The sequence below is a fragment of the Bubalus bubalis genome, chromosome 3, assembly GCF_019923935.1.
Source record: "Bubalus bubalis isolate 160015118507 breed Murrah chromosome 3, NDDB_SH_1, whole genome shotgun sequence".
Classification (NCBI taxonomy): Eukaryota; Metazoa; Chordata; class Mammalia; order Artiodactyla; family Bovidae; genus Bubalus; species Bubalus bubalis.
Window position 1 is genome coordinate 78,251,198 of NC_059159.1, and position 21,944 is coordinate 78,273,141.

The following is a 21,944-nucleotide window of genomic DNA, read 5'->3' on the forward strand; positions in this document are numbered from 1 at the left end:
GTCCTACCAGTCCTCACCATTATGACCTCACTTAACATTTATTACCTCCATAGGTTCTGTCTTATCAGGGATGTAAAGTCTTCAACATCTGAGTGTGGGGGAGGGGCCCAATTCATTTTATAATAATACATGGAAAGCCACGTTTTCTCTTAAGCACCTTCAGTGGAGACAATGGTTATAATACACTAACTGGAAAAATATCCAGCCAGAAAAAAATATTTCAGGCAGAGGTTTAAAACAGTGATCAACAGTCAGATCTTGAATTAAAAGGCAACAAGCCGACAGGAGGTGCAGTAGTAGGAAGTAGTTTTAAGCCATAAAGATTGTGGTAGAATGGCCACACTTCATTATGTAAAGTGCTTTCTGTAAAAGAGGAGTGAAAACCTCAATTTCAGGGGCAGTAGCTTAATGGAAGGGTAACCAGGGGAAAGTAAGCTTGACTCAGCTTTTAGGAGTGGTATGCAAAGTAGAAAGAATCTCACTCAGGGGAGCAAGCAAGAGCCTGAGATGAAATTATAGGTAGAGTGAGACTAATTTAGACCAGAACTGTGAAGTTCTAGGTTGGGGAAAGTACAGGTACAGTATCACAGCCTCTCTGCTAGATTCTTGGCACATTATTTCATGTAGTCACACAACTATTCCATAAAGTTCTCATTTCTGTACTACAGATGGTGACATCTATGCTCAGGTAAGGTAAGATATTAACCCAAAGGGCATAAGCAAAGATAAGCAAACGTTGTTTTCTCTCTGTTAATATTTCATTATCTTTCTACTCTCAAAATGGGGTTTTCTATATTATATACAACAAGAAAGACATAGAATTTTTGCCAATATTACCCTCCACCCCCAAGAAAAATACTCAAATAGCCAACCTTCTACATACTAGTCAAGGAGAGGAAATACTCTGGAACACAAGATGAAATGTAGGGGTTAATAGAAGCCCAATTCCAGTATTCAGTTAAATATAAGTGCAAAAAAGGCAGAAAAATCATTCCACATAAAAGCTAGACTTAAAAAAAAAAAATCATTAGCAAAGAAAGAGAGTGCAAAGGGAGAGAAAGATGGAGGGTAAACAGAATAATAAGATGGTTGGATGGCATCACCGACTCAGTGGACATGAGCTTGAGCAAGCTCTGTGAGATGGTGAAGGACAGGGAAGCCTGGCGAGCTGCACTCCATGGGGATACAGAGCATCAGACATGACTGAGGGACTGAACTGAAACAAAGAAGATGGTAGAAAACAGAAAGAGCTTTAGTTCTCCAGTTTCCTTTAGTACTTTGTACATGCCTGAAGGTGACATCTTAAAGTACTGCTACAAGTCATCCGAGTAAAAGATCACTCAACTATTGAGCCCTAGAGAATAACACATGCAAATGAACACTTTCTGATGTTCATAATGATATATTAAAGCTATATTCTGCTGGCAAATGAATGTAACAAAATTCTTGAACTTGAATAAACGGACAAGCAAGAACTAAAGTAACAAGAGGGGAAATATGTGTATTGATGGTTTTATGTCAATAGTATTTAAATTCATAAGTTAGTGCTTTAAGAAAGCCAAGTATACTTTTGTAGTTCTAAATCATTTACAAGAATTAGAATGAGTTCCATTAATAATACATTAGAATTTAATCTTAAAATTGAACATGCTGAATACAGGCTAATATTCACACCTAATAAATGAACACACTAAGCCTCTGGGTTTTGAGTTTACCTAAAGTACCTTTGTTAGTAAAGTATAGAAAGTGAAAGTGAAGTCACTCAGTGCTCTTTGCGACCCCATGAATCACAGCACGCCAGGCAAGGAGGAGGAAAGGACAAACATCTTTTTTTTTTTTTTTTCCTGCATTCCTTAGTCTTAGTCACATAAAATGTTTTGGGGTTTTTTTTTTTTCCCTTTATGCCTGTTGCTGATGATTACACAACAAAACAACTCAGCTTAAACTCTGTACTAAGGATTATATAACAACAATGTATCCTGCTTGAGGACAGTTTCTCCTCCTTGAAAACCTTCTGACTAATCCTGTTATCTTAGAATGTATATTGTGGGAGAAGCTCTGGTAAAATCTTTCTATTCTTTGTTCTAATCTTGTCATCTTAACATGTAGATTGTGGGAGTGGGTCTAGTAAGATCTTAATAACCTTGAGACATTCTTTTCATTTATTGTTAATAACCAATTAAAAAAGTATACAACTCCTTTGCTAACGCTAGCAAGGGGGGCACTCTCTGACCCCTTCTGATGTCTATATCAGAGGCTTTCTCTGTCCCCTGTCCAGTTCAGTTCAGTCGTGTCCGACTCTTTGCGACCCCATGAATCGCAGCACACCAGGCCTCCCTGTCCATCACCAACTCCCAGAGTCCACTCAGACTCACGTCCATCAAGTCAGTGATGCCATCCAGCCATCTCATCCTCTGTCATCCTCTTCTCCTCCTGCCCCCAATCCCTCCCAGCATCAGAGTCTTCTCCAATGAGTCAACTCTTTGCGTGAGGTGGCCAAAGTACAGGAGTTTCAGCTTTAGCATCATTCCTTCCAAAGAAATCCCAGGGCTCATCTCCTTTAGAATGGACTGGTTGGATCTCCTTGCAGTCCAAGGGACTCTCAAAAGTCTTCTCCAACACCACAGTTCAAAAGCATCAATTCTTCAGCGCTCAGCTTTCTTCACAGTCCAACTCTCACATCCATACATGACCTTTGGAAAAACCATAGCCTTGACTAGATGGACCTTTGTTGGCAAAGTTATGTCTCTGCTTTTTATTATGTTACCTAGGTTGGTCATAACTTTCCTTCCAAGGAGTAAGCGTCTCTTAATTTCATGTCTCTTGTTATACTTTAATAAAACACTGCTACACAAAAGCTCTCAAGTGATCAAGCCTGTTCCCTGGTCCCAAAGCTAAATCTTCTTCAGAGATAATGAATCAGACACTGTTCATGGTAAGCTATTAAAACTATACCTTTTCCCTATTACTAACCCAAAGAGATAAAATTGGAAGGTATACAGTTCATTAACCAATATGTGGTTACATGCTAGCAAAGTAATGCTCAAAATTCTCCAAGCCAGGTTTCAGCAGTATGTGAACTGTGAACTTCCAGATGTTCAAGCTGGATTTAGAAAAGGCAGAGGAGCCAGAGATCAAATTGCCAACATCCACTGGATTATCGAAAAATCAAGAGAGTTCCAGAAAAATATGCACTTTTGCTTTATTGACTGCACCAAAACCTTTGACTGTGTGGATCACAACAAACTGTAGAAAATTCTGAAAGAGATGGGAAGACAAGACCACCTGACCTGCCTCCTGAGACAGCTGTATGCAGGTCAAGAAGCAACAGTTAGAACTGGACATAGAACAACAGACTGGTTCCAAATTGGGAAAGGAGTATGTCAAGGCTGTATATTGTCACTGTGATTATTTAGCTTATATACAGAGTACATCATGCAAAATGCTGAGCTGAATGAAGCACAAGCTGGAATCAAGATTGCCGGGAAAAATACCAATAAACTCAGATACGCAGATGACATCACCCTTGTGGCAGAAAGTGAAGAAGAACTAAAGAGCCTCGATGAAAGTGAAAGAGAAGAGTTAAAAAGCTGGGTTAAAACTCAACATTCAGAAAACTAAGATCATGGTAATCAGTCCCATCACTTCATGGCAAATAGATAGGGCAATAATGGGAACAGTGATAGACTTTATTTTGGGGGGGCTCCAAAATCACTGCAGATGGTGACTGCAGCCATGAAATTAGAAGAAGCCTACTCCTTGGAAGAAAAGCTATGTTCAACCTAGACAGAATATTGAAAAGCAGAGACATTACTTTGCCAACAAAGGTCCATCTAGTCAAAACTATGGTTTTTCCTGTAGTCATGTATGGATGTGGGAGTTGCACCATGAAGAAAGTTGAGTGCGAAAGAATTGATGCTTTTGAACTGTGGTGTTGGAGAAGACTCTTGAGAGTCCCTTGGACTGCAAGGAGATCCAGCCAGTCCATCCGAAAGGAAATCAATCCTAAATAGTCATTGGGAGGACAGATGCTGATGCTGAAACTCCAATACTTTGGCCATCTGATGGGAATAACTAACTCATTGAAAAAGACCCTGATGCTGGGAGAGATTGAAGGCGGGAAGAGAAGAGGACAACAGAGGATGAGATGGCTGGATGGCATCACCGACGCAATGGACATGAGTTTGAGCAAACTCCGAAAGTAGGTGATGGACAGGGAAGATTGGTGTCCTACACTCCATGGGGTCACAAGAAGTCAGAGATGACTGAGTGACTGAACTGAACTAGACTGAATGCAAGAGTAAGTTAAATGGAAATCACAAGAGTCAATAGATAAAGAATCTGAAAATTATGTTAGGTTGATTTTTCCTAATATTAGGTTCAGAATTAAGGTTTATTAAAGAGTAGTATTGGGCTTCCCTCATGGCTTAGAGGGTAAAGCGTCCGCCTGCAATGGGGGAGAGCCAGGTTCAATCCCTGAGTAGGGAAGATCCCCTGGAGAAGGAAGTGTCAACCCACTCCAGTACTCTTGCCTGGAAAATCCCATGGACAGAGGAGGCTGGGAGGCTGCAGTCCATGGGGTGGCCAAACAGTATTAGTTGCTAAATGTTATCAGTTAACCTAAGGTCATAAAAGATACTATAAATGTCCTCTGGGGAGCAAAAGCCTTATTTCTATTGAATATTCTTTTATACTTTATAACGACTTATTTCTAAAAAAGCATATGAATTGGCTTATAATAAAAGTGTAAGACCTTCCTATTCAGTGTGTCATTGGTCACTATTTAAGACCTTAACTAAACAGACATTTAGCTTACCAAAACCTGAAAAAATGTTATGGTGTTATAAATTATATCCAGCAAAATTTCCACAACTTTCTTAACTCTTGCTTGACTAAACCTTAATGTTTTCCACAGAAATTAAATCAAAGATGCAGAAGAACATTTGTTTACTGTTTGCCTTTGGCCCCACCTGAAAGTCACTTCTGAGTTTTGAGGATCTCTTTTGTTCCATTAAAAACTGCCTCATGTTTCCCCTTCGGTTTACCCTTCCTAGAATCTTTCCAGTGATAATTGCTTTTTAAACATCAGGTAATTTGCTCAATACGTATGACCAAATTATTACAACTGCTTAATATTTTAACCTTAATCTTTTAAATTAAAAGATGCTTACTCCTTGGAAGGAAAGTTATGACCAACCTAGACAGCATATTAAAAACCAGAGACATTACTTTGCCAACAAAGTCTAGTCAAGACTATGGTTTTTCAGTATTTATATATGGATGTGAGAGTTGGACTATAAAGAAAGCTGAGTGCTGAAGAATTGAAGCTTTTGAACTGTGGTGTTGGAGAAAACTCTTGAGAGTCCCTTGGACTGCGAGGAGATCCAACCAGTCCATCCTAAAGAAGATCAGTCCTGAGTATTAGATTGCCATTAACCCCACCATAGAGGTGCCAGAACTTACACAGGACTGGGAAAAAGACTCTTGGAGGGCACAAACAGAATCTTGTGCACCAGGCCCCAGGAGAAGGGAGCAGTGACCCCACGGGAAACTGACCCAAACTTGCCTGTGAGTGTCCAGGAGTCTACAGCAGAGGCGTGGGTTGGAGGTGCCCTGCTGCAGGATTGGGGGCACTGAGTGTAGCAGTACATGCATGGGATTCTTTAAAGGGGGTCACCATTATCTTCATTACATCCACCATAGTTTGGCCCCAGGTAAATAGCAGGGAGGTAACACAGCTCCATGCATCAACAGAAAATTGAATTATAGATTTACCAAGCTTGGCCCAGCCCATCAGAACAAGACCCACATTACAAGCAGTCAGTCTCTCCCATCAGGAAGCTTCCATAAGTGTCTTATACTTCTCCATCAGAGAGCAGACACACTGAAAACCACAGTCACAGAAACTTGACCTATCTAATCACATGGACCACAGCCTTGTCTAAATCAACGAAACTATGAGCCCATGCCCTGTACAGCCACCCAAGAGGGACGGGTCATGGTGGAGAGTTCTGACAAAATGCAGTCCACTGGAGAAGGGAATGGCAAACCACTTCAGTATTCTTGCCCTGAGAACCCCATGAACAGTAAGAAAAGGCAAAAAGATAGGACACTGAAAGATGAACTCCCCAGGTCGGTAGATGCCCAATATGCTACTGGAGATCAGTGGAGAAAGAACTCCATAAGGAATGAAGAAATGGAGCCAAAACAAAAACAACACCAAGTTATTGATGTGAATGGTGATGGAAGCAAGGTCCAATGCTATAAAGAGCAATATTGCATAGGAACTTGGAATGTTAGGTCCATGAACCAAGGCAAATTGGAAGTGGTCAAACAGGAGATAGGAAGAGTGAACGTTGACATTCTAGGAATCAGTGAACTAAAATGGACAGGAATGGGTGAATTTAACTCAGATGACAATTATATCTACTATTGTTGGCAGGAATCCCTTAGAAGGAATGGAGTAGCTATCATAGTCAACAAAAGACTCTGAAATGCAGTACTTGGATGCAAGCTCAAAAACAACAAAATGATCTGTGTTCATTTCTAAGGCAAACCATTCAGTATCACAGTAATCCAAGTCTATGCCCCAACCAGTAATGCTGAAGAAGCTGAAGTTGAACAGTTCTATGAAGACCTACAAGACTTTTTAGAACTTACACCCAAAAAAGATGTCCTTTTCATTACAGGGGACTGGAATGCAAAAGTAGTAAGTCAAGAAACACCTAGAGTAACAGGAAAATTTGACCTTGGAGTACAGAATGAAGCAGGTCAAAGGCTAACAGAGTTTTACCAATAGAACACACTGGTCATAGCAAACACCCAGTTCCAACAGCACAGTAGAAGACTCTACACATGGACATCACTAGATGCTCAATAATGAAATCAGATTGATTATATTCTTTGCAGCCAAAGACGGAGAATCTCTATACAGTCAGCAAAAACAAGACTGGGAGCTAATTGTGGCTCAGATAATGAACTCCTTATTGCCAAATTCAGATTTAAATTGAAGAAAGTAGGGAAAACCACAAGGCCATTCAGGTATGACGAGAAATAGATTCAAGGGACTAGATCTGACACACAGAGTGCCTGATAAACTATGGATGGAGGTTCATGACATTATACAGGAGACAGGGATCAAGACCATCCCCAAGAAAAAGAAATGAAAAAAAAGCAAAATAACTTTCTGAGGAGGCCTTACAAATAGCTTTGAAAAAAAGAGAAGCAAAAGACAAAGGTGAAAAGGAAAGATATACCTATGTGAATGCAGAGTTCCAAAGAATACAAGGAGAGATAAGAAAGCCTTCCTCAGTGATCAATGCAAAGAAATAGAGGAAAACAATAGAATGGGAGAGACTAGAGATCTTTTCAAGAAAATGAGAGATACCAAGGGAAAATTTCATGGAAAGGACAGAAATGGTAGGGACCTAACAGAAGCCGAAGATATTAAGAAGAGGTGGCAAGAATACACAGAAGAATTGTACAAAAAAGGTCTTCATGACCCAGATAATCACAATGGTGTGGTCACTGACCTAGAGCCAGACATCCTGGATAGTGAAGTCAAGTGGGCCTTAGGAAGCATTACTACGAACAAAGCTAAAGGAGGTGATGGAATTCCAGTTGAGGTATTTCAAATCCTGGAAGATGATGCTGTGAAAGTGCTGCACTCAATATGCCAGCAAATCTGGAAAAGTCAACAGTGGCCACAGGACTGGAAAAGTTGCTTTCATTCCAATGCCTAAGAAAGGCAATGCCAAAGAATGCTCAAACTACCACACAATTGCACTCATCTCACACACTAGGAAAATAGTGCCCCAAATTCTCCAAGCCAGGCTTCAACAATATGTGAACTTTGAAATTCTGTATGTTCAAGCTGGTTTTAGAAAAGGCAAAGGAAACAAATCAAATTGCCAACATCAGTTGGATCATCGAAAAAGCAAGAGAGTTCCAGAAAAAACATCTATTTCTGCTTTATTGACTATGCCAAAGCCTTTGACTGTGTGGATCACAACAAACTGTGGAAAATTCTGAAAGAGATGGGAATACCAGACCACCTGACATGCCTCTTGAGAAGCCTGTATGCAGATCAGGAAGCAACAGTTACAACTGGACATGGAACAACAGACTGGTTCCAAATAGGAAGCGGAGTACATCAAGGCTATATCTTGTCACACTCTTATTTAACTTATATGCAGAATACATTATGAGAAACGCTGGGCTGATGAAACACAAGCTAGAATCAAGATTGCCGGGAGAAATATCAATAACCTCAGATATGCAGATGACACCACCCTTATGGCAGAAAGTGAAGAAGAACTAAAGAGCCTCTTGATGAATGTGAAAGAAGAGAGTGAAAAAGTTGGCTTAAAGCTCAACATTCATAAAACTAAGATCATGTCATCTGGTTCCATCACTTCATGGCAAATAGATGGGGAAACAGTGGCAAAGTATTTTTCTGGGCTCAAAAATCACTGCAAATGGTGATTGCAGCCATGAAATTAAAAAAACTATTACTGCTTGGAAGGAAAGTTATGACCATCCTAGACAGCATGTTAAAAAGCAGAGATATTACTTTGCCAACAAAGGTCCATCTAGTCAAAGCTATGATTTTTTCCAGTAGTCATGTATGAATGTGAGACTTGGAATATAAAGAAAGCTGATCACTGAAGAATTGATGCTTTTGAATTGTGGTGTTGGGGAAGACTCTTGAGGGTCCCTTGGGCTTCAAGAAGATCCAACCAGTACATCCTAAAGGAGATCAGTCCTGATTGTTCATTGGAAGGATTGATGTCGAAGCTGAAACTCCAGTATTTTGTCCAGTTTCTGGGAGGAGCTGACTCATTTGAAAAGACCCTGATGTTAGGAAAGATTGAAGGTGGTAGAAGAAGGAGATGACAGAGGATGAGATGATTGGATGGCATCCCTGACTCAAAGGACATGGATTTGAGTAAACTCTGGGAGTTGGTGATGGACAGGGAGGCCTGGCGTGCTACAGTCCATGGGGTCACAAAGAGTTGGACACAACTCAGCGACTGTACTGACTGACCAACGTTTTAACCAGTATCATTAAAACATTCCCTTTCTGCTGTCACTAGGATTGTTTTATGTTTTCATTATGGTATTCTAGGATTAGTCACTCAGTCATGTCTGACTCTTTGTGAACCCAGGGACTGTAGCCTGCAAGCTTCCTCTGTCCTTGGGATTTTCCAGATAGGAATACTGGAGTGGATTGCCATTTCCTTTTCAGGCGTTTTTCTCCACCCTGGGATTGAACCTGGGTCTCCTGCATTGCCAACAGAGTCTTTACCAACTGAGCCAATAGTGAAGCCTGTTGATATTCTAAGTCCTTCTTAAATTGACTCACATCTAGTTAAATAATATGGTTTCCCATCTTTCCCTAACTTGGAATCCTTCACTCCATTCCTTTTGGTCTTCCTGGTGTCCTTTTATGCTCATGAGCTTTCCACTACTTATAAAGGCTCCCCACTTCTTCTTTCAAGCCATACTTCCAAAGTATACTTCTCTGTGAAGCCTTGCTAATTTCACTTGAGTTTATACCACTTAATTTTTTCATCAAGTACACCTTTCCTCTTTACATCTTTCTCATTTCTGAATTTGTGTTTCTCAGCTAACTGATAAACTGATTTAGGATACTGAAAATGGGATTTTTCCCCCTTAACTATTTCTAGCATCTGGCCCATATCAAATGCATAATTTGTGAAAAACATTAATGTTTTATCATTTCCATGACGTAACTAAATGCATTTTCTTTAGGAAAAAATACAGTAAAAATCCAGAAGCAAAATAACAATGAGACTAGAAACGAGTGAAAGAACACTTTACAAACAACCACATTAGAACTGTGCCACTGTAAATATGACACATTAGGGACTTATTTTTTCTCTTCCCAGTTTATAAGCCTTATGTCTGCACTGGTAACTTCTTTGCTTCTTTTGAAATAGGCCTCTTGTGAAATATTATGCCATACCATGTCTCATATATTATAAAAAGTTTTGTTTTCCTACCAATATTACTATATATTTGAAAATTGCAATGTAAGTATATGTAAATTAAAAATACTAGTGAAAATGGGACAGCCATTTGGAAATCTAAAATGTTTTAAATGTTAAACAAAATACTATGGAGACTAAGTACATAAGTATACAGGAAAATATAGGTAAGAAATGGAAGAAATAAATTTTTTTTTTGCATTATTCTATCTAGAACATTTTCTTAGCTTTTTAAACTTGAGTAAGAATTATACAGAGTGAAGTAAGCCAGAAAGAAAAACACCAATACAGTATACTAATGCATATATATGGAATTTAGAAAGATAATAACAATAACCCTGTATACAAGACAGCAAAAGAGACACTGATGTATAGAACAGTCTTTTGGACTCTGTGGAAGAGGGAGAGGGTGGGATGATTTGGGAGAATGGCATTGAAACATGTATAATATCATATATGAAATGAGTTGCCAGTCCAGGTTCGATGCACGATACTGGATGCTTGGGGCTAGTGCACTGGGACGACCCAGAGGGATGGTACAGGGAAGGAGGAGGAAGGAGGGTTCAGGATAGGGAACATGTGTATACCTGTGGCAGATTCATGTGGATATATGGCAAAACCAATACAATATTGTAAAGTTAAAAAATAAAATAAATTAATTAATTAATTAAATAAAAAAAAAGAAAATAAACTTTTTCCTGAAACTATTTTGACTATAATTGTTAAACTGTAACTGTTAAAATCAAAATAAATCATTGGACTGTATGCACTGTTCATCTTACCTTGATGATAATTTTTCTGTTGCATAGAATCTTACCCTGTTTCCCACTTTTGAAGTTTGGAATCCAGAGGTAGTAAGTGAACTCTCCAACAAATTTCAGGAGAACTCCCAGTGTTACTTTTACACCCAAGCCATCTGCTCTTTTTCTGCCTTTCCTATTGTCTTATTTATTGGTTAGCCTTTCTGATTTTGGTTTTCATTTTTCCCTTTGTTTTTCCTATTATTGCCAGGTCAGAATCTAATGTCTAAGATTCCTTTATCTTACATAAAAGTAAATATTAATCCATTTTATATGGAAAACCAATTTTTAGAAAATCATAAATTTATTTACCTCAGATTTCTTACCAAAAGCCTGTTCCCATAAATATGATGGTAATAATGAATAAAACTTTGGACTTTAAATAGGCATGTATCATATATTTCAATATGCCATCACCCTAGAGGTGGTACCAGGTAGACCATTATACATAATAGCTAAAGGTGTGTTTCAGATGGAAACATCATCAATAATCTTTTTTAAAGTATGCTGATTTTAGGATTGCCTTCATCAATTATTGTGACAGCTTCTAAATTAGGTATTTTATGGAATTCTTCATTTTTATGTACAGTTAATATATTTTTATAAAGTATTTATGAAATTTTACATTGATTAGCTCATTTTGGAGACATACTAAATTTATTATCCAAGCTGCTTAGAGGTGACTTTAATGGACCTGAAGGTAATACAAGAGGTGGTTTTTTTTTTTTTTTTTTTTTCGTATTGGTTAACAATAACAGCTTGTTATGCGAGTTAAATTCATAAAAAATTACACCTTAATATGCAAATCCATTTTTTCATTACTGATGCAGAGCAAGGCCAAGCCAACAGAATAGCAAACACTAACATTTTGCCTCTAAGTGCTCATGGACATAAAATAAATGAGGCATGGCTATTGATTGTCTTTGGCCTACATTATCTGCACAGGAACTATTAAGGAGGCTTTTCCATCTTCCTTTCATGGCTCATTTTCTCATACTATCTAATGAAGAGCTTCACTTAAACTATAATGTGCCTCTCTCCCAAAAGTACAATTTTATGGCACTGAAAAGCAATACTTGTGTATCAAAGACTGTTTTTTACTGCTACATTTATTGGCTTGTACTATATAAAATTATAAAATATTCTAGAGCTGGGTGACATTATTAGTTCAATTATTTTCTGATTTAAAAGTTTGTTTTGTCAAACCTGCTGAATAACAAATATCACTATAATATTCACATCATCTGACACACTTTTAAATCCTCTAAAATACTTATAATTTATTATTATATATAACTTTAAGATGGGGTTGCTGTGAGAGTCAAGCAAAAGTATAACACATATTTTTGAACATTCTGAATTTAGTTAGGGTCTCTTTCAAATATTAATGAGTGAGCATTTGGATGGAAAAATTAGAATTTCATCAAGAAGATTTGGAAATAATGTGAGTCTTCAGTTGCTGAAACCACAGGAGTGAATGAAACTGTTTGGGAAGATGGTGTGGCAGGAAAGCAGTCAAAGGTGGAATTTTGAAAATTTTGATATTTAAGGAGTGGAGAATAAGCAAGTGCCTATGAGATCAGATAGGTAAAGAAGGACACATACAGACCAGCAGACAGTGGTGTCATGGAAATCTAATGAGGAAAATCCATGGAAAGTGAGTGTCAGATACCAGAGAAAATGATGCTTTATTGCCGTTGCTTCTCTCATCTTCAGACCTGGAAATCAAAGATAGGGAGATTATTATCAACTCTTCCTTTCCTTTTCCTTCTATCCTTCTTCCCTCCCTCCCTGCAGGATGGGTATGGATACATACATCTCTTAGGTGTATCTCTTGTAAACAGGTTATGGGTAGACAGTTGAATTTTCTTGTCTCTGCCTTTCCTCCCCAACATTATTAGTCTCTGGCTTTTAATGGTGGTTCAGCACTAAAATAATCTGCCTGCCAATGCAGGAGACACAGGTTCGCAGGTTCAATACCTGGGTCAGGAAAATCTCCTGGAGAAGGAAATGGCAACCCATTCCATCCAGTATCCTTGAATGGAAAATCCCATAGACAGAGGAGCCTAGTAGGCTACAGTCCATGGAGTCACAAACAGTCAGACACGGCTTGATGACTGAAAAAACACAAAAATTGAAAATAATATGATATTGGTCACTGATATTTTTGGACTTACTTTTAGCACCTTCAGTTCAGTACAGTCGCTCAGTCGTGTCCAACTCTTTGCGACCCCATGAATCGCAGCACGCCAGGCCTCCCTGTCCATCACCAACTCCTGGAGTTCACTCAGACTCACGTCCATCGAGTCAGTGATGCCATCCAGCCATCTCATCCTCTGTCGTCCCCTTCTCCTCCTGCCCCCAATCCCTCCCAGCATCAGAGTCTTTTCCAATGAGTCAACTCTTCGCATGAGGTGGCCAAAGTACTGGCGTTTCAGCTTTAGCATCATTCCTTCCAAAGAAATCCCAGGGCTGATCTCCTTTAGAATGGACTGGTTGGATCTCCTTGCAGTCCATGGGAATCTCAAGAGTCTTCTCCAACACCACAGTTCAAAAGCATCAATTCTTCGGCGCTCAGCCTTCCTCACAGTCCAACTCTTACATCCATACATGACCACAGAAGAAACCATAGCCTTGACTAGACGGACCTTTGTTGGCACAGTAATGTCTCTGCTTTTGAATATGCTATCTAGGTTGGTCATAACTTTCCTTCCAAGGAGTAAGCATCTTTTAATTTCATGGCTGCAGTCACCATCTGCAGTGATTTTGGAGCCCAGAAAAATAAAGTCTGACACTGTTTCCCCATCTATTTCCCATAAAATGATGGGACCGGATGCCATGATCTTCATTTTCTGAATGTTGAGCTTTAAGCCAACTTGTTCACTCTCCTCTTTCACTTTCATCAAGAGGCTTTTGAGTTCCTCTTCACTTTCTGCCATAAGGGTGGTGTCATCTGCATATCTGAGGTTATTGATATTTCTCCCAGCAATCTTGATTCCAGCTTGTGCTTCTTCCAGCCCAGCGTTTCTCATGATGTACTCTGCATATAAGTTAAATAAGCAGGGTGACAATATACAGCCTTGACGTACTCCTTTTCCTATTTAGCACCTTAGCTTAGGTTATTTTTTTGCTTTTACTTGTTAGACTTTTTTCTGTTTTCTCTTGTCTTTATTGAAATAATGGGGCATTCTTTGCCCTGTTTCATTATTTTTATTGGTCCTATTTTGGCTCTTCAGTGGTAATGATTCTTAAGATTTTGCTAAACTTTGAAAAGTTTTATTTTTCTACAAACATCTGGAAGGAATTAATTAGTATATATAATCGCATTAAAACAAATCAAGTAATTCAGCATGACTTCTTTTTAACCTGTCCCTCCCTTATCCACAGTCTAAATAAATAGTTCCTGATTGCTAACCAGTTATGTGTGATGCTTCAATTATATTTTCATACAAGCATAATGATGAAAAATTTGCTCCAAATTTACATTATAACAAAATATATATTCAGGAGTATATATATTTTTTCAATTTGCTACGGTACATACTTTGGAAAAAAAATTTTTTTTTCTGTTGCTAAATAGAACGTTATCAAATACCTTTCATTAGCTCTACTTACTACCTGCTATTTTGCTAAATATGGGATCAAGTTTTTTAAGACATCATCCACTGTAACTTCTAAAATATCATAACCTGATTCTCATATCTTTGAATATAGTGGAGGGTTTTTTTGTTTGTTTGTTTGTTTTTGTGTGTGTGTGTAGCTTTTTATTATTTGGTTTCTGAAATATGGTCACATTTCTCCATTTCTAGTTTTCTGTGTAATCCCCTTTCCCCAGTAATCTCCTTTCCATTTGCAGAAAATATATTTTGTTCAATTTGGGGATCTTTTTTTTTCTATTTTATTTAAAAAACTATTTTCTCCACATCATCTATAATACTCCTCTGAAAAAATATTGAAACATTCTTCCTCTTAAATCTTCTGTTTTACATTTCAATTATTTATCTTTTTGTAATACAGTTCTTAAGATATATCTTGCCTCAAATTTCAGCAAATTTGACTTCAGTTCAGTTCAGTCACTCAGTCGTGTCTGACTCTTTGAGACCCCATGGACAGCAACACACCAGGCTTCAATGTCCATCACCAACTCCCAGAGCTTACTCAAACTCATGTCCATCGTGTCAGTGATGCCATACAACCATCTCATCCTCTGTCATCCCCTTCTCCCGCCTTCAATCTTTCCCAGCATCAGGGCTTTTCTAATGAGTCAGTTCTTTGCATCAGGTGGACAAAGTATTGGAGTTTCAGCTTCAGAATCCATCCTTCCAGTGAATATTAAGGACCGATTTTCTTTAGGATGGACTGGTTGGATATCCTTGCTGTCCAAGGGACTCTCAAGAGTCTTCTACAACACCACAGTTCAAAAGCATCAATTCTTCGGCATTCAGCTTTCTATATAGTCCAAATCTCACATCCATACATGACTACTGGAACAACCATAGCTTTGGCTAGATGGACCTTTGTTGGCAAAGTAATGTGTCTTCAGTTCAGTTCAGTTTAGTTGCTCAGTCATGTCCGACGCTTTGCGACCCCATGAACCGCAGCATGCCAGGCCTCCTGTCCATCACCAACTCCCGGAGTCCACCGAAACCCGTGTCCATCAAGTCGATGATGCCATCCAACCATCTTTTATCCACTGTCGTCCCCTTCTCCTCCTGCCCTCAATCTTTCTCAGCATCAGGGTCTTTTCCAATGAGTCAGCCCTTCACATCAGGTAGCCAAAGTATTGGAGTTTCAGCTTCAAAATCAGTCCTTCCAATGAATACCCAGGACTGATCTCCTTTAGGATGGATTGGCTGGATCTCCTTGTAGTCCAAGGGACTCTCAAGAATCTTCTCCAGCACCATACAGTTCAAAAGCATCAATTCTTTGGCGTTCAGCTTTCTTTATACTCCAACTCTCACATCCTTACATGATCACTGGAAAAACCATAGCCTTGACTAGACAGACATTTGTTGGCAAAGTAATGTCTCTGCTTAATATGCTGTCTATGCTGGTCATAACTTTCCTTCCAAGGAGTAGCGTCTTTTAATTTCATGGCTGCAATCACCATCTGCAGTGATTTTGGAGCTGAGAAAAATAAAGTCAGCCACTGTTTCCACTGTTTCCCCATCTATTTGACATGAAGTGATGGGACCAGATGCCATGATCTTCGTTTTCTGAATGTTGAGCTTTAAGCCAACTTGTTCACTCTCCTCTTTCACTTTCATCAAGAGACTCTTTAGTTCTTCTTCACTTTCTGCTATAAGGGTGGTGTCATCTGCATATCTGAGGTTATTGATATTTCTCCCAGCAATCTTGATTCCAGCTTGTGCTTCTTCCAGCCCAGCGTTTCTCATGATATATTCTGCATATAAGTTAAATAAGCAGGGTGACATGATACAGCCTTGACGTATTCCTTTTCCTATTTGGAACCAGTCTGTGGTTCCATGTCCAGTTCTAACTCTTGCTTCCTGACCTGCATACAGGTTTCTCAAGAAGCAGGTTAGGTGGTCTGGTATTCCCATCTTTCAGAATTTTCCAGAGTTTATTGTGATCCACACAGTCAAAGGCTTTGGCATAGTCAAGAAAGCAGAAATAGATGTTTTTTCTGAAGGTCTCTTGCTTTTTCGATGATCCAGCAGATGTTGGCAATTTGATCTCTGGTTCCTCTGCCTTTTCTAAAACTAGCTTGAATATCTGGAGGTTCACGGTTCATGTATTGCTGAAGCCTGGCTTGGAGAATTTTAAGCATCACTTTACTAGTGTGTGAGATGAGTGCAATTGTGCAGTAGTTTGAGCATTCTTTGCCATTGCCTTTCTATCTATACAGGAATATAGATTGTGATTACTGGGGCTTCTGCTCAGTAGTTAGAAAGGAGCACAGGATGTTTAGTATGAGGAGATATGTCAGTAGTGGATTTTCTTGGTCTGCAGGCACTGATGTTTACTTGACTCCATGAATTGCCAGAAGCACAATTCTATTTCTCAGCCCTAGCTCCAGTTCTAGTAGCCTTCCAAGTCAAACACCTGCCTGATGATTCCACTCAGGATTTCATCCTGGGTCTAAAAGAGTAAGGATGATGTTAGAACAAAACAGGAATAGGAGCAATGTGTCCTGCTCTTGCTTGGAGTGAGAAGTTACCAGTTAAGGTGAAAAGAAACACTAAGGAAACTCTCTGGGATCACAGTTTGCCTTCAAGATTGGCATTATTTTCATTCACTGTCAACAAAAGAAGTTTCTAGAAGGCAACATACTTTCTGTCATCTTTGTGGTTGTGCAAGTAATGACCCCAGTAGGGACATCCAGGAAGTTAGGCACTACCCTCTGACTAATCTAGAAAGACTGGTGAATCAAAGAAATGGGATTTTAGGAGAGAGATCATTTTACAAGTATCTGTGGAAATGCCCTGGCTGTAAAGTGATGGCTTTTCAATGAGAGAAAGGTGAAAAAAATGCCATTTGTTTAGCAACTAATATGGCTGTGTATTACGCTAGGTGTCTGTATGTATGTCATATCATTTAATTTTCAGAAATTTACCTTCATCACTTTATATTTGAAGAAAATCAGGATTAGTAAATTTAAGTAAGTTACTCACAGTCATTCAGCCAGTAAATGATAAGTCTTGGTTTGAACCTGTTAATGTTGAAATAAAATAGAGGTAATTGGTCCCAGGAAGTTGAATTGAACTCACTGAATTAGAACAAAAAATTTGCTTCCATTTTTTTATGAGCAAAAGACAGGAGAAGCATATTAACTGGCCAGCTTTCCCAAGGACTATGATCACCCAGGACTTTATCATGTACATTCATGTATACATATTACATAATAAGATAAAAAGCCCCAGGTAAGACAGAGATCTTTCTACTTCTTGATACAGCATGTTCTGGACTGAGTACTTTTGAAAATAGGCAAGCCATCTCTCTTTCACACCAAAGCTAGGCAATGTCATTCTCAATTTTTCCTCTGCATTTCCAGCTGATCCTCCCTTGTCCCTATTGACTTAGGGGAAAAAAATAAAAAAGATGGCAATTGTAGCAGCTATAAAATGTTGGAGGTGAGCAGCTTCTCTTTGTGGTGCCTGTGCTCAGTCACTCAGTCATGTTCTGGCTCTTTTGCAACCCCGTGGACTATAACCTGTCAAGGTATTCTGTCCATGGATTTTTCCAGGGAAGAATACTGAAGTGGGTTGCCATTTCCGACTCCAGGGGATCTTCTCAACCCAGGGATTGAATCCACAAGAATCTGGCAGGCAGATTCTTTTCCACTGCGCCACCTGAGAAGTCCCCTTGTCTCTAGGATATGGAACCAAGGCTAGTTTCTTGTGAGAGATATATACAAACACTATAAATATAGGTTAAGTCCATGTAGGTTAGTCTTCTTTCTGAGATTTAATGATCAAAAAAAAAAAAAAAAAAGAAGAAGAAGAAGAAAGAACAACAAATTTCCAAAAGACTTTGAGCAAAAAATATGTGTCCTGGGGTCTTGACTATTTCTGAGTGTTTCCCTTAATCTCAATCCCACAGAGGTTAGTATTCTTTTATTCTATCTTTGTCATACACCTGTATACTTTTATATCTCCCATGTACTAGACACATACGTCATGTCAGTCTAAATGTCTATTAATAGTCATTCTAAATTAAATGCTCTATTAACTCATAATTTTAGAATTTAATAGACAGGCTGTATATATGTTGACATTTTTTTGGGAGGGTGTTAGTTCTAAAAGGTTTTCTAGGTCTTCATAGAACCATTCAATTTCAGCTTCTTCGGCATTACTGATTGGGGCATAGGCTTGGATTACTGTGATATTGAATGGTTTGCCTTGGAAACGAACAGAGATCATTCTGTCGTTTTTGAGATTGCATCCAAGTACTGCATTTTGGACTCTTTTGTTAACCATGATGGCCACTCCATTTCTTCTGAGGGATTCCTGCCCGCAGTAGTAGATATAATTGTCATCTGAGTTAAATTCACCCATTCCAGTCCATTTCAGTTCGCTGATTCCTAGAATGTCAACATTCACTCTTGCCATTTCCTGTTTAACCACTTCCAATTTGCCTTGATTCATGGACCTAACATTCCAGGTTCCTATGCAGTATTGCTCTTTACAGCATTGGACCTTGCTTCTGTCACCAGTCACATCCACAACTGGGTATTCTTTTTGCTTTGGCTCCATCCCTTCATTCTTTCTGGAGTTATTTCTCCACTGATCTCCAGGTAGCATTGGACACCTACCGACCTGGGGAGTTCCTCTTTCAGTATCCTATCATTTTGCCTTTTCATACTGTTCTATGGGGTTCTTTCATGGGGTTCTCAAGGCAAGAATACTGAAGTGGTTTCCCATTCCCTTCTCCAGTGGACCACATTCTGTCAGACCTCTCCACCATGACCCGCCTGTCTTGGGTGGCCCTGCACAGCGTGGCTTAGTTTCATTGAGTTAGACAAGGCTGTGGTCCGTGTGATTAGATTGACTAATTTTCTGTGATTATGGTTTCAGTGTGTCTGCCCTCTGATGCCCTATCACAACACCTACCACATGAAATTAAAAGATGCTTACTCCTTGGAAGGAAAGTTATGACCAACCTAGATAGCATATTCAAAAGCAGAGACATTACTTTGCCAACAAAGGTCCATCTAGTCAAGGCTATGGTTTTTCCAGTGGTCATGTGTGAATGTGAGAGTTGGACTGTGAAGAAAGCTGAGCTTTGAAGAATTGATGCTTATCAACTGTGGTGTTGGAGAAGACTCTTGAGAGTCCCTTGGACTGCAAGGAGATCCAACCAGTCCATTCTGAAGGAGATCAGTCCTGGGTGTTCTTTGGAAGGAACAATGCTAAAGCTGAAACTCCAATACTTTGGCCACCTCATGCGAAGAGTTGACTCATTGGAAAAGACCCTGATGCTGGGAGGGATTGGGGGCAGCAGGAGAAGGGGACGACAGAGGATGAGATGGCTGGATGGCATCACCGAATTGATGGACATAAGTTTAGGTGAACTCCAGGAGTTGATGATGGACAGGGAGGCCTGGCATGCTGCGATTCATGGGGTCGCAAAGAGTCAGACATGACTGAGCGACTGAACTGAACTGAATTGATATATGTTGACAGTGATTTTTCAAATAAATCACATATTTATATTAATAACTTTACTTCAAGATAGCTGGGGAACTCTTGAAGAGATAGAGCGAGTAGATACCACATTTACCAATATAGCTCCCCAAATTTATTATTATATCTTCATTAGATGGCTGTGGTATGCTTAGCTAAATGCTTACCCAATAGCCACCCTCATTTGACTACAGTATTGATTTTGGAAGCAATTTGTCAGCTATACATTCTTTCCCTGGATCCTCTGGCATTGAAAGGTGACCATGTATTACATTCCACTGAAAGAAATGTAGGTAGAAATACTAACAGAGGGGTTATTTTCATTAAAAAAAAAAAAAAAAGACAATGCCTCATTAAATAGAAGCCCTTTGTCCTTCTTTCTCTGACACTTCCCTTTCTGGCTACCTGAAAGTGCAAATTGTTGCATAGAAATATAATAGGATAAAGTCTGCAACTAAGGACTATGGATCAGGAGAAATGAGAACTCTTTTGTTCTTAACAACATACATTTTTCCCAAAATGACGTACATTTTTAAACATCTCAACCAGCCCAGGAATTTGAGACAAATAAACCCCTCTCTGATAGAGTTGTATGGGTTTTCTGTTATTGGTAGCTAGACCAATAAAATTGGTTACTAGTAGGTAAACTTTTAAAACCAAGGAAACTACCAGTGTTTTTTAGGATGATTCCTCAATGTTGAAGTAGTTTAACACATGATTCTTTTAGGAGTTCCTGACAGTTTAGCATATATTTTCTTCTTCTCTCCAGGATGGGCAGAAGATCTTTCTAAGTATTCTGTATAGTAGCGATGTTTCACAGTCCTTCTAGGTCTGTTCCCTTGAACTGAAGCTATTCCATGCATCTTTCCAAAGGATGGGATAATTAACAGCTTTTGGAAGGGACCCAAAAATATTTTTAAAGCTATGGTTTTAAAGAAAACAACAAAATCGGACTTGACAGAACTGTATGGTTTTTTCTTGTAACCTGAAGCTATGTTCTGCAGCTCCAGATTGCCTATAGCATATCCTTAACTACAACAGTGGAAGCATTTATATTACACCCTTACTTTGCAGTGATTTTGGGGTCTTTCTGAAAATGTGCTCCAGGCTAGCACAAAGCTTTCAAGTTCTCAGCATATGAGTTAATGCTGTACGTTGTTGTTAATACTATATTTGTTTGGCATAGAGAGCTGTCCCTCAGGACACTAGAACTGGGAGATGGGATAGTTCAGGTGGATTGATCAGACATTTTCCCTGTATCCCACTTATATTCATTGGCACTTACAAGATGCATAGCACCTGATGGAATTCAACTCTGTGTAAAAAATTTCTGTCCACATCTCTCTTATAAAGGGCATAGCTGAGAGGGCTGAAACCAAATTTTTGAAGGCTGATGTAAATTATTTTCCAAAGATATATTTGCAACAATACCAAATGCTCCCATACCATGATGCACATGAGAAATTTTCCATAGAGCTTAGTACCAGAAAAATCTGACTCTTCCTGGTGATTGATATATTTCCTCATTTGCCAACAACAGGAATAAGGTGACCTTTCTTTCTTCAGTTTTTTTTTTTTTTAATGCTTTAGTTGTCAGGAGGAAACCCAGAGCCAAGATTCATTCCCAATCAAAGTAAGTAATTTTAACTTATAGCAGTCAGTATTCTCTTATCTTGTTATTGTAGCTCTAATAACTTTTAAAATTTTTATTAATTTTAATGCAGGTACCTGTTTTGTAACTGCCTAAATGGTGATGGACAGGGAGGCCTGGCGTGCCTATGATTCATGGGGTCGCAAAGAGTCGGACACGACTGAGCGACTGAACTGAACTGAACTGAAATCCACTTTAGATCAAAGTGAAATATAAATACCTCATACTTTAAAAATGAATTGTTGTTCTTCTGGTTGGTTTAGATGTATCATAGTTTTCTCAGAATGACACAGGTTTCTATTTTGAATGTTTGCCCAGCTTTGATTTTAAAGTTGGT

General features: G+C 38.9%; 1 protein-coding gene across 8 annotated transcripts in view; it reads left to right on the forward strand.

Annotated features, from left to right (window-relative positions):
- LINGO2 (leucine rich repeat and Ig domain containing 2) overlaps window positions 1-21,944 on the forward strand; it is a 1,154,206-nt gene that overhangs the window by 512,049 nt on the left and 620,213 nt on the right. The gene's annotated exons all lie outside the window — the stretch shown is intronic.